General features: G+C 42.9%; 1 protein-coding gene across 1 annotated transcript in view; it reads left to right on the top strand.

Moving 5' to 3' along the window:
• DTD1 (D-aminoacyl-tRNA deacylase 1) overlaps positions 1 to 12410 on the top strand; it is a 175998-nt gene that overhangs the window by 38494 nt on the left and 125094 nt on the right. The window lies entirely within an intron of this gene.

Raw genomic sequence — 12410 nt, 5'->3', positions numbered from 1 at the left:
TAATTTCATATTGTACTGCATTCCTGATGCTTACCTCAGGGCCCATCCAGGCGGGCTCTTCCTGCTTTGAATCCTCATTGCATGGTGTGGCACTGGATGCATAGTGGTTGGTGCTTTTATTAATGGCCCATCCTCCTTTTTTATTAGTTGGTTTGCTTGTTCATTTATCCGTCTCTGCACCCGCTGTGTATCCATCTGTCTTTCTGCCCATCCAGCCATCCACTCACCTACCTACCACCCTCTCATCTATGTGTGTAACAGATACTGATAACGGTGCCTGCTTTGTGCCAGCTTCGCACGTAAGTACAGCACTGAGCCAGTGTCGCGCCCTTATGGAGCTTGCACTGTGGTGAGACACGTACAAAAGCCAGCATAATTGACAGTTGTGATTATATAAAGAAATCAAAACAGGGTGAGGTACAGAGAATGCTGTGGAGTGGGGACTACCTTAGATGTGGGGGCTGAGGAAGGAGGTGGAGCTGAGAGGGAGTCAGGCCCATGAAGCCTGGGGGAAGAACGTGCTGGATGGAGGAATCAGCAAGTGCAAAGCCCTGGGTTGATCAGTGGAAGAAAGGCCAGTGTGGCTGAGCTCCGGGGGTATCTGGGAGAGGGTAGGACAAAGAGGATAGAATTGTGACCCAGGCCTAATGATGCGAGACCTTGGCGGCTAGGGTAGTAAGCCGGATGGTTGTTGGAATTTGAGAGCATCTAGGCGAGGGAAGGGGCAGCAGGTAGAGCAGTTCAGAGCTCTTACAACAGGTAGGTGAGAGGTGTGGAGTCTGGATGTACTTTGGAGGCTCTTAGCCACTCGTGTTCTGCTTCCCACAGTAAGGGTCTTCTATAAATGACTCATGTTTGAATTCTTTTATATCAAGGTTTGAGCAGTGGAGTGCACTGTAAAGGCTAGCCTCCTACAGTTCACTACTAGGAAGACCCCATTCCTGCCTCCAATGCAGGGTAGTGAGGGGATTCCATGGCATGAGTTTCTTTGAGTTTCTAGGATGAGATCAGACATTTAGACATCAAGGGGTGTGATGCTCAGCCCTGGTTCTGCAAGTTCCTTGGGCACAGTTTGGACATAAAGCCAGAACCTCTGTTTGATGATGTCCAATAACAAAGGAGCAGGTTTCAAGGATTTAGGTCCCCTTCTTCAAGTCAGCATGAAGCCACGTGTTTCACTATCAGCCAGCTTTCCCCCAAATGCAAAAAACTTTATAAAAAGAGACCGTAGAGAGCCCAAGAAACATTTATATTGAATTTGATTTTTACATGCCATTTTAACTTGTATCGTTAGGACAGTTTCTAAATCTTAAGTGTTCGGAACTTGTCAGAGGAAGAAAAGGATTTATTTTGGGAAAAGTATGTTTCCTGGTGTTCATTGATCTTGGAAATTATGGGAGGTAATTGTTAGAAGGGTGGTAGCGGCTCCAGAGGCAGAGTGGAAATCTGGGGCTGGAGGAGGCTGTTGTGCCTGACCAATGCCAGGGGACCGCTTGCTGGTATCAGGTCAAGAGTTTCATAATCGTCGCTTTCTACCTGCTTTGTTCTGTCATCTTAGTTATTTTTGTCAATATGAAACAAAAAAGAATAGCACTTCTCTGAAGATTCTTCACATTAAATGTATTCCTTTGACTACTCTCCATAAAATGTGAAGTCAATTTCTTTTTCTATTTTTAAGCATGAAAGTGGAGCCCGGAAGCCTCAATTTCTGTGTAATGGAAAGACCTAGGTTTGTGGTCTTCTTTCCATTCTCCACTCCTGCTCAGACAGGGGCATGATACCCACAGAATCCCCCAAGCAGTGGCTGTGTTCAGGAATCGCTGTGATTTGACTGCAGAGAGGGCAAAGGCTGTTATTAACTGTTGGTGGTGTCATTGTTGGGTCATGAAACCTTTAGGGGATAAGTACAAATCCTATAAAATTTCATTTCAAAATCCAGACTAGATCTGGCCTTATGCTCTGTGGATTCTCCCCCGCCACACCTCTGTTCCCGCTCCTGTTGTTCCTGTGCCTCCTTCATTTTCTCCTGGGAAGAATCTCCTATTATTGTTTTTTAAATTTCATGTAAGCAGTGTATTCTGGAAAATACCAGTTTGGAAATGTTTTTTTTTTTTAATTTTTTTTTATTAGTGAGTTTTTATAGTATTCCTGGGCAGAAAGGTATTTTTTTTTTTTTTATTTACTTGACAGAAAGAGATCACAAGTAGGCAGAGAGGCAGGCAGAGAGAGAGAGGGAAGCAGGCCCCCTGCTGAGCAGAGAGCCCGATGCGGGACTCGATCCCAGGACCCTGAGATCATGACCTGAGCCGAAGGCAGCGGCTCAACCCACTGAGCCACCCAGGCGCCCCAGAAAGGTATTTTTATAGAAGCAGTTCTTTTTCTGTCTTTTATTTTTCTCGTGTGCCCGTAATATACCATTTTTATATCAGATTTTGTTACAAGTAATATGTAAAATCAGTATCCTTTTAAAAAATTAAAAATACTGAAGATGATTTTGACTATAATCTCTCATTTCCAGAGGTATTAGTTAAGTTCTATGCCTTTTCTTCCAGACTTAATAAAAATTTGTTTACTCACATTTACCACATACTCAGAAAATATGTGATATCTCTGAGAGTGTCTATATCATAAGACTTTTTTTTTTAAAGATTTTTATTTATTCATTTGACAGAGAGAGATCACAAGTAGATAGAGAGGCAGGCAGAGAGAGAGAGAGGGAAGCAGGCTCCCTGCTGAGCAGAGAGCCCGATGCGGGACTCGATCCCAGGACCCCAAGATCATGACCCGAGCCGAAGGCAGCGGCTTAACCCACTGAGCCACCCAGGCGCCCTATCATAAGACTTTTTAAGAATTGTGGTAAAATAGAAAACAGAACCATTTTAGCCATTTTACCATATTTGAGTGTGCAGTTCAGTGGCATTACGGACATTCACGTTGGTTGTGCAGCCATCATCACCATCCATCTCCTGAACTTTTTCATCTTCCTCAACGGGTACTCCCCCCAATTAAACTGTAATTCCCCATTCCACTCATGCGTCCCTGGTAACCAGTCTTCTACTTTCTGTCTCTGAAATTGATTATTTGAAGGCCCTCACATGAATAGAATCATACAGTGTTTGTCCCTTTGTGTCTGGCTTATTTTACTTAGCATGATGTCTTCAGAGTTCATTCATGTAGCATGTGTCAGAATTTCATTCTTTTTAAGGCTGAATAACATTCCATTTTAGGTATATGCCACGTTTTGTTTAGCTGTTCATCAGTTGATGGACATTTGGGTTGTTCCCACTTTTTGACTCTTTTTGACTGTATTACTCAAGTAATGCTGCTGTGAACATGGGTGTGCAGATATCTGTTCGGTTGCCTGCTTTCAGTACTTTTGAGTGTATGCATTGAAGTGAAGTTGCTGGATCAATTAAAATTAAACAATTCTTTGTTTAATTTTTTGAGCAAGTGTTCCCTATGAAGTGCCCTAACAAGTGCCCTCCTCCAGTGGCGGTATCATTTTATATTCCCACTGGCAAGGTACCAATTTCTTCATATCCTTGCCCTCACTTCTTTTCTGGTTTTTTTTTTTTGTTGTTGTTGTTAATAGCTATCCCCAATAGGTATGAGGTGGGATCTTGTTCTGATTTGCATTTCCCTTTTGCTTTGTGATGTTGAGCATCTATCTGTTCATGTGCTGATTGGCCATTTGTGTGTCTTCTTTAGGGAAATATCTATTCAAGTGCTTTGTTCATTTTTGAATCATTTTGTTGTTGAGTTGTAGGTCTTTATTTTGGATATTAACCCTTTATCAGATGTATGATTTGCAAATATTTTCTCCCATTCTGTAGATTGCCTTTTCACTCTATTGATAGTGTCCTTTGATATATAAAAGTTTTCCTTTTGTTTTTGTTTTTGTTTTTTTGTTTTTAAGTGGGCTCCACAACCACTGTGGAGCCCAGTACAGGGCTTAGATTCGTGACCCTGAGATCAAGACCTGAGCTGAAATTTATTTTTTATTTTTATTTTTTAAAAGATTTTATTTGTTTATTTGACAGAGAGAGATCACAAGTAGGCAGAGAGGCAGGCAGAGAGAGAGAGGAGGAAGCAGGCTTCCTGATGAGCAGAGAGCCTGATGCGGAGCTGGATTGCGCATCCCCGACCCTGGGATCATAACCTGAGCTGAAGGCAGAGGCTCAACCCACTGAGCCACCCAGGCAAGCCCTGAGCTGAAATTTAGAGTCAGACACATAATTGACTGAGCCACCCAGGCACCCCTAATTTACAGTTCGATGAATTCCATTTTCTGTTTTTTCTTTTGTTGCCTGCCCTGTTGGTGTCATATCCAATATATAAGAAGGTTTTGAAGGCTTTCCCCTGTGTTTTCCTGCAAGAATTTTATAATTTTAACTCTTAATATTTATTTTGACTTAATTTTTATATATGATATGAAGTAAATGAAGTTGGAAGAATGGACATTTTTTCCTAAACCATTTGGGAATATGTTGCTGACCTGATGTCCTATCACTCCCCAAAACATGAGTGTATATTTCCTGCCAACAAAGACATCTCTTACAAAACCCCAAACCATCCATTAAAAGCAGAAAATTAGCACTGCCATTTCAGTACCATCCAATCATCAGACTCTGTTTACCTTTGAGTGTTTATCCCATAACTGGTCTTTTATTTATTTTATTTTACTTTATTTTATTTTTAAATAAAATATTTATCTGACAGATAGAGATCACACGTAGGCAGAGAGGCAGAGAGAGAGGGGAGGAAGCAGGCTCCCTGCTGAGCAGAGAGCCCAATGTGGGGCTCGATCCCAGGACCTTGGGAACATGACCTGAGCCGAAGGCAGAGGCTTAACCTACTGAGCCACGCAGGTGCCCCCATAACTGGTCTTTTAAAGTGGTTCAGAACCATGAGTTGCATTTTATTTATTTATTTATTTATTTATTTATTTATATATTTATTTGTATGTTACATTAGTCACCATACAGTACATCATTAGTTTGTGATGTTGTGTTTCATGATTCATTGTTTGCATATATCACCCAGTGCTCCATGCAATACGTGCCGTCCTTTTTTTTAAGATTTTTTTTATTTTTTTATTTTTTTTTATTTATTTATTTGACAGAGAGAGATCACAAGTAGATAGAGAGGCAGGCAGAGAGAGAGAGGGGGAAGCAGGCTCCCTGCTGAGCAGAGAGCCTGATGCGGGACTCGATCTCAGGACCCTGAGATCATGACCTGAGCCGAAGGCAGCGGCTTAACCCACTGAGCCACCCAGGCGCCCCAATACGTGCCGTCCTTAATACCCATCACCCAGCTAACCGTTCCTCCCCCTCCACCCCCAAAACCCTCAATTTGTTTCTCGGAGTCCATAGTCTTTCATGGTTCATCTCCTCCTCTGATTTCCCCCCCTCTTCATTTTTCCCTTCCTTCTCCTAATGTCCTCCATGCTATTCCTTATGTTCCACAAGTAAGTGAAACCGTATGATAATTGACTTTCTCTGCTTGACTTATTTCACTCAGCATAATCTCCTCCAGTTCCGCCCATGTTGATACAGAAGTTGGGTATTCATCCTTTATTATGGCTGAGTAATATTCCATCGTATATATGGACCACAGCTGCTTTATCCATTTGTCTGTTATTTATTTATTAAAAGATTTTATTTATTTATTTGACAGAAAGAGAGCGATCACAAGTAGGCAGAGAGGCAGAGAGGCAGGTCAGAGAGAGGAGGGGAAGCAGGTTCCCTGCTGAGCAGAGAGCCTGATGTGGGGCTCGATCCCAGGACCTTGAGATCATGACCTGAGCCAAAGGCTTAACCCATTGAGCCCCCCAGGCACCCCTGTCCATTTGTCTGTTGAATGGCATCTCTCAGTTTGGGTTTCTTTAAGACTAGATTCAGCGTGTGTGTGTATGTGTGTATGTATGTGCGTGTTTGCACATGCCCTCTACCTAAATGGTATTATAGTGTATATACTGTTTTGAGACATGCTTCTTGTATCTAGCAACATAATTTGTTTATTGTTATAATTAATTCATTCATTTTAACTGCAAGGTAGGATTCATTTTTTTTTAGATTCTATAATAATTTTATTTTTTAAAAATTTTCTTATTTTTTTTATTAACATATAATGTATTTTTATCCCCAGGGGCACAGGTCTGTGAATCGCCAGGTTTATATACTTCACAGCACTCACCATAGCACATACCCTCCCTAATGTCCATAACCCCACCACCCTCTCCCTCCCCCACTCTCCCCACAACCCTCAATTTGTTTTGTGAGATTAAGAGTCTCTTATGGTTTGTCTCCCTCCCGATCCCATCTTGTTTCATTTATTCTTTTCCTACCCCCCACAAGCCCCACATTGCTTCTCCACTTCCTCGTATCAGGGAGGTCATATGATAGTTGTCTTTCTCCGATTTTTGACTTATTTCGCTAAGCATAATACCTTCTAGTTCCATCCATGTCATTGCAAATGGCAAGATTTCATTTCTTTCTTTTTTTTTTTTTTTTAAAGATTTTATTATTTTTTTTTTTTATTTATGACAGAGAGAGATCACAAGTAGGCAGAGAGGCAGGCAGAGAGAGTGAGAGGGAAGCAGGCTCCCCGCCGAGCAGAGAGCCCGACGCGGGACTCGATCCCAGGACTCCGAGATCACGACCCGAGCCGAAGGCAGCAGCCCAAACCACTGAGCCACCCAGGGCCGTATTCCATTGTATATATATACCACATCTTCTTTATCCATTCATCTGTTGATGGACGTCTAGATTCTTTCCATAGTTTGGCTATTGTGGACATTGCTGCTATAAACATTTGGGTGCATGTGCCCTTTTGGATCACTACATTAGTATCTTTAGGGTAGATACCTAGTAGTATGATTACTGGGTTGTAGTGTAGCTCTATTTTCAGCTTTTTGAGGAACCTCCATGCTGTTTTCCAGAGTGGTTGCACCAGCTTGCATTCCCATCAACAGTGTAGGAGGGTTCCCCTTTCTCCGCAGGTAGGATTCTATCTTAAGAATATATTGTATTTTGTTTAGCTGTTCTCCTTTTGATGGATTTATGGGGTTATTGACAGTTTTTTATTGGTACTAACAATGATGCAAAAATCGTCCTTTTTTTTTTTTTTTACATTTCTTTGTGGATGTAGATTTTCTAGGCAGTAGATTTTTATTATTATTTTAAAAATTTGAAGTATTTCAAACATGCCAAAAGTGTAGAGAATAATACAGCAACAACCAGCTTTAGCAAATGTTAATATTGGCTCTGAATCTTTACGCTGGAAAAGTTGTCATCCCATTTGGTGTGTGGAAGTTTTATTGGTATTTGCACAAAGTTAACATCTCACTGAGTGAGAACTATTATTGACAAATTGCCTCAAAAGTATATAGCTTTATTCAGAAGAGAGATATTTTGGGAGAACCCATCATTTTTAAGGAGCTGAAAATGTAGGCCTTCCACCCAGATGTGAACTGTGAATAAAATACCAGGTAGGCTCGGCCAACTTTTCTTTTAGGCTTCTTTCATGTCTGCCTTAATAGAATTTAATGAAATGAAACCGGAGGAGGAATCACGAAAGGTGAAGAATAATAGACCTGAAAGACTGAAAGACTTGCTCATTTCTCCTTTTGGATCCCTTCCTTGGCTCTGGCATTGTGTGAGGTGAGAAGTATGTCCAGGAATTCATTCCAAGCTTATTTCAGTACCCGGGATAGATTGGCGATAAATCAGTTCTATACGGATGCATGACATTAGGTCAATTAAGGGAAGAAGGAAAGGAATTAGGTCAGAGCCCAGCTTACTTTATGAAGTCACAGGATATGGAATTCTCTAAAGGTAAATAAATACCTAAATTCAGGACTCTTGGATCTCTTACAGCCTTCCACCAGAGCCTAAGGCACATGGCCAGTTGTGTCTTCCTACAAGTCCTAGAAAAATGCAGTCCACTTTAAACACTGGCTCCTGTGAGCTTTGGAGATGTGGTCTCAATACCTAGAAACGCCGTTTCCCTGTTACTGTCAGTGGGTGTTTCAAGCGTTTTGTTTCTAATGCTAAGTAACAACCTTGTGAAAATTCCTCCTGGCTTGTTGATTAACAGTGTACTACAAAGGAACCACAGAGATACCTTAACATTTACATTGTGTTGGGGCTCTCATTCTTGGCTGAAACAGTGTTTGGTGGGAATGTGACTTTCATAAATTGTGAGTCCTAGAGAAAAGGCCTGTGGCCTCCAGCCTGAAAGACAGCAGTAACAGTGGTAACCACAACCAGGAGCTGGTTTGGGGCTTTCATGGATTTTTGTCCATAGTAGTTGAAGTACTATATATGTTAAGGCTGTGAAAATGAAATTCTGGTATTTCAGCATTCAGCAGAGCACATGTTAACTTGTTTCAGGCCTTGATTTAGGATTGCGGTGTAGATAGTAATTCTGAGGTTTTTTCCTGCATCTTTTCTAGGGATACACAGTATTTGGCATTTGAAGTGAAGCTGTCTGGGGCCTCAGATTGCCTCTGCCTGTCTTGGAGATGTTGGTCTAATGAGTACCAACTCACATTTGTCCCCAAGGCTCTGAGAGAGATCAAGGAAGAAGTGAGCCCTCTCTGGGCAAGGGCAAGAGCCGGGAAACTATGTCCAACCTTCACGGTGAGCCGTGTCTTTGTGGTTACAGGGCTTGGAATGAACTGGCTGCTGGCATGGCCTGGCATTTTTTCCTGTAAGAGGAAAGTGGCTGCTGTAGAAGAAAAACGTCATTATGGGCTTGAGCACTGTGCTTGGGCTGCAGGTAAACACTGGTGAACCAGTTAGCATCTTGGCATGGAGGATGGGCCTGTTCCCAGGCACACCATCTGCTGTTCACCCCATCTGTCTCAATTAAATGCTGGGGGAATATACACAATACAAAGTATATAGCTTTTCCCTCCTTTCTTTATTTTCCCTCCTGAAGTCTCTTGAGAGCTTGAAGGAAGGAAGAGAGGAGTAGCCCAAAGCAGCCTGGGAGTTGGGTAGTTGGGAATTCTGGCTTAATGGCTACTAGGTGACCTTGGCTATATCATGGAGCTCCTCAGGTTTGGTGTCTTTGTGTTTCAGGTTAGAGGGTTTGGCAAGGTGGATCTTTGGGGACCTTTTTAGCTCCAGAATCTTAGATTCGGTAATGTTGATAGTTGGCTATTTTTTTTTTAAAGATTTTATTTATTTATTTATTTGTCAGAGAGAGAGAGAGAGAGTGAGAGAGCGCGAGCGTACAAGCAGGCAGAGTGGCAGCCAGAGGCTGGGAGAGAAGCAGGCTCCCTGCCAAGCAAGGAGCCCGATGCGGGACTTGATCCCAGAATCACAGGATCATGACCAAAGCCAAAGGCAGCAGCTTAACCGATTGAGCCACCAACCATCCCAGTAGTTGGCTATTTATATGACCTCCTTCATCTGCCCTCATTGGCTCTCTCTGTTGAAATGTTTTCCCTTAGGCCTTTATTCTCTGCAAGAACCCCACAATCCCAAACAGTTTTGCAGTCCCCACTGGAGGCTGTTAGGCACTGTGTAGGCATTGGTCTCTATGCACCTTGATGGAGATCAGATGCTGGCTGAGGAGGGCACACATGTTAATAAGCCTTATGAGCCGATTGCATTTCAGGTTCCTCAGCTCTGGCCTGAGAGAACCGCTTACATTCGGATTTAACTTCAGGTCAGCAGAACAAAGTAAAGCCCTGACAGTGGGGGAGAAGATTGCCAGCTTTCTCTGCTCCTCTTATCAACCAACCTGAAAGTCTCAAAGGCCAAGTATTGCAGAAATAACAAATGCAAATAATATTTGCATTATGAATATATATCTTTCAGAATGTACTGGTATTTCCATTTGCTTTGAGTAGGAGGCTAATTTCTGTTCTTTTTTTTTTTTTTTAAAGATTTTATTTATTTATTTGACAGACAGAGATCACAAGTAGGCAGAGAGGCAGGCAGAGAGAGAGGAGGAAGCAGGCTCCCTGCGGAGCAAAGAGCCCGATGCGGGGCTGGATCCCAGGACCCCGGGACCATGACCTGAGCCGAAGGCAGAGGCTTTAACCCACTGAGCCACCCAGGTGCCCCCTAATTTCTGTTCTTGATCCATACCTGTATATGTAGAAATTGGGCCAGTTATGTTTTTTTTTCCCTTCTCACAAGTAAGTATTGTTGACTGTACTCTTCATGTGCCTGATTTCTGGGTTAGTCATGGAAACAAGAAAGAGAAATCAGGCAAGGTTCCTTTCTTTAGGGAAATGGAAATCACACTGGGACAGTTCTGAGAGGCAACATTTTCCTGGTGCTGAGGGAGGGAGTGGAATACACAGAGCTTTGGGTGGGGAATTGGTCATCAGAACAGATGTCCATGAGTAGGTATCAAATATCTGAGTTGAGTCTTGAAGAGTGAAGAGGTGGCTGGGTCTGAAAGGTTGGGCAGGAGCTGGCACGTTCCTGGAAGAGCATGAACAAGGGGAGGGAGGCTTGAACCTGCCCGATGGGATAAAAAGCAGTTTCAGTCTTATGGCGAGAAGGCTGCACGTGGGGAGAAGGGCAATGCACCTGGAGAGGCAGGCAGATGGGATGGAAGAATGAAAGTGGTATTCAGGGTCCCGGTAAGGAGCTTGGGGCTTGGTCATTTGGCAGCATGCAGCCACTGTGGATAGTTCAGCAGGATGGGAAGGTCATGTTTACTCCTTAGCTGTGACCCTCTTAGATTGGACTGGGCAAGACAGGAGAGGCGGGGACCTGAGAGGTGAGCACAGCATTGGACCAGTCTAGACGGAATCCGAGTGTCATTCAGATGGGCAGCGGGGACAATGAGCCAGAAAGGAGGGGACTGCTTGATCGTGGCAGATGGGTGGTTTGGTTTCTGGTGGAAGTGACTAGGGGATGGTGGCATCATCAACTTAGAGGGGCCCACATCAGGAGCCGTGTTTTTAAAAGGTCTCCTCTGGGGCGCCTGGGTGGCTCAGTGGGTTAAGCCGCTGCCTTCGGCTCAGGTCATGATCTCGGGGTCCTGGGATCGAGTCCCACATCGGGCTCTCTGCTCAGCGGAGAGCCTGCTTCCTTTCCTCTCTCTCTGCCTGCCTCTCTTGTGATTTCTCTCTGTCAAATAAATAAATCTTTAAAAAAAAAAATAAAAGGTCTCCTCTATTCCTTAAATTACTGTGGCCTCCTATCCTTGCCATCCTTCTTCATAACAAAGCCTGTACCTCTGCCCCCTCTACCCTGATCACCTTACTTCAGACTGCAGCCTGTTCTACCTCCGTTCTTGCGCTGTATTCCCTGTGCTCCTTACCCTCTCCGCCTCTTCTTTGCCAGGCTTAGCACCTTCTAAAATGTTACAACTGTGTCTGTTGGTTATTTATTTTGGAAAGCTTATTGTTTATTTACCTGCTAACATGTAAGTTCCCCAGGGACAGGGACCTTAGACCAGTTAAAGGAAGGCAATAGGCAGTTGAGAATTGAATATGTTCTATTAACTGTGTAAGAATATATTATTTTACCAAGTAGGCATTACAGATTAATAGATGGAAGGATGTCTCAGTAAGCAGTAATTGGGCAACTAGTTGGCAGTAATGGAAAATTAATCATTTCGGATCTTTACTTTATACTATACCTTAAAATAAATTCCAGTGGAATTAAAGAGATAAATGTAATTAAAAAAAAAATCTCACAGAACATCCTGACCTTCCTAGATATCAGAATGTATTACAACACTCTAGTAATGAAAACAAATGGTGCAGAGCAAGAGAGAAACTATTAGCAAACTAGATGAGAGACCTGAAAGAATGATTTAGGAGAAGTTTGGTATGTAATAAAGGCAGCGTTTCAGATCATTGGGCAAGAGGTGGGTATTCAACAAAGGTGTTACAGCTGGCTAGTTAGTTTTAAAAAATCGAATGCAATAGAAGTATATGTACTTACGTGAGAAAACATAGTGGCTATATTATTGTATGAAATAAGCATTTCTCCAAAGAATACTTGTAGCGTGATTCCAGTTATAGAAAAGTGAAGACTATTGGTACATAATCCATTTATCTGCCTCCCATTTTCATGGATCCTTTGTCTCCAGTACGCTCTGATAAAGAGAGGATCTGTCTTAAACTCTCAAGACCAGGCCCCTTAAGAGCGGCCTCACTGCTTCTTTTGGCCCTCTCTGCAGGGCTGGACTGACTACCCTCCTGGCCAGTGTTGGAACTCATGGGTCCTGGTATAAGGGTGAGCCCTGGGCAGCCTGCCCCACCCTGAGATAGCTCAATGTTATTTTTCTGGAAAGGAATCTGAATATCAAGACTTTACAAAGGTCCCCCAGGGGTTCCAGCATGCAGCTAATGCTAAAAACCACTGTTCTAATTGGATCTGGTAAGAATTCCTTCTTTTGGGGTATAACACAAGATGTAGGCCAGGAATGTG

This window comes from Meles meles, chromosome 16, assembly GCF_922984935.1.
Source record: "Meles meles chromosome 16, mMelMel3.1 paternal haplotype, whole genome shotgun sequence".
Classification (NCBI taxonomy): Eukaryota; Metazoa; Chordata; class Mammalia; order Carnivora; family Mustelidae; genus Meles; species Meles meles.
The sequence above is the reverse complement of the archived record's forward strand: the minus strand, read 5'-3'. Positions and strand labels throughout refer to the sequence as shown.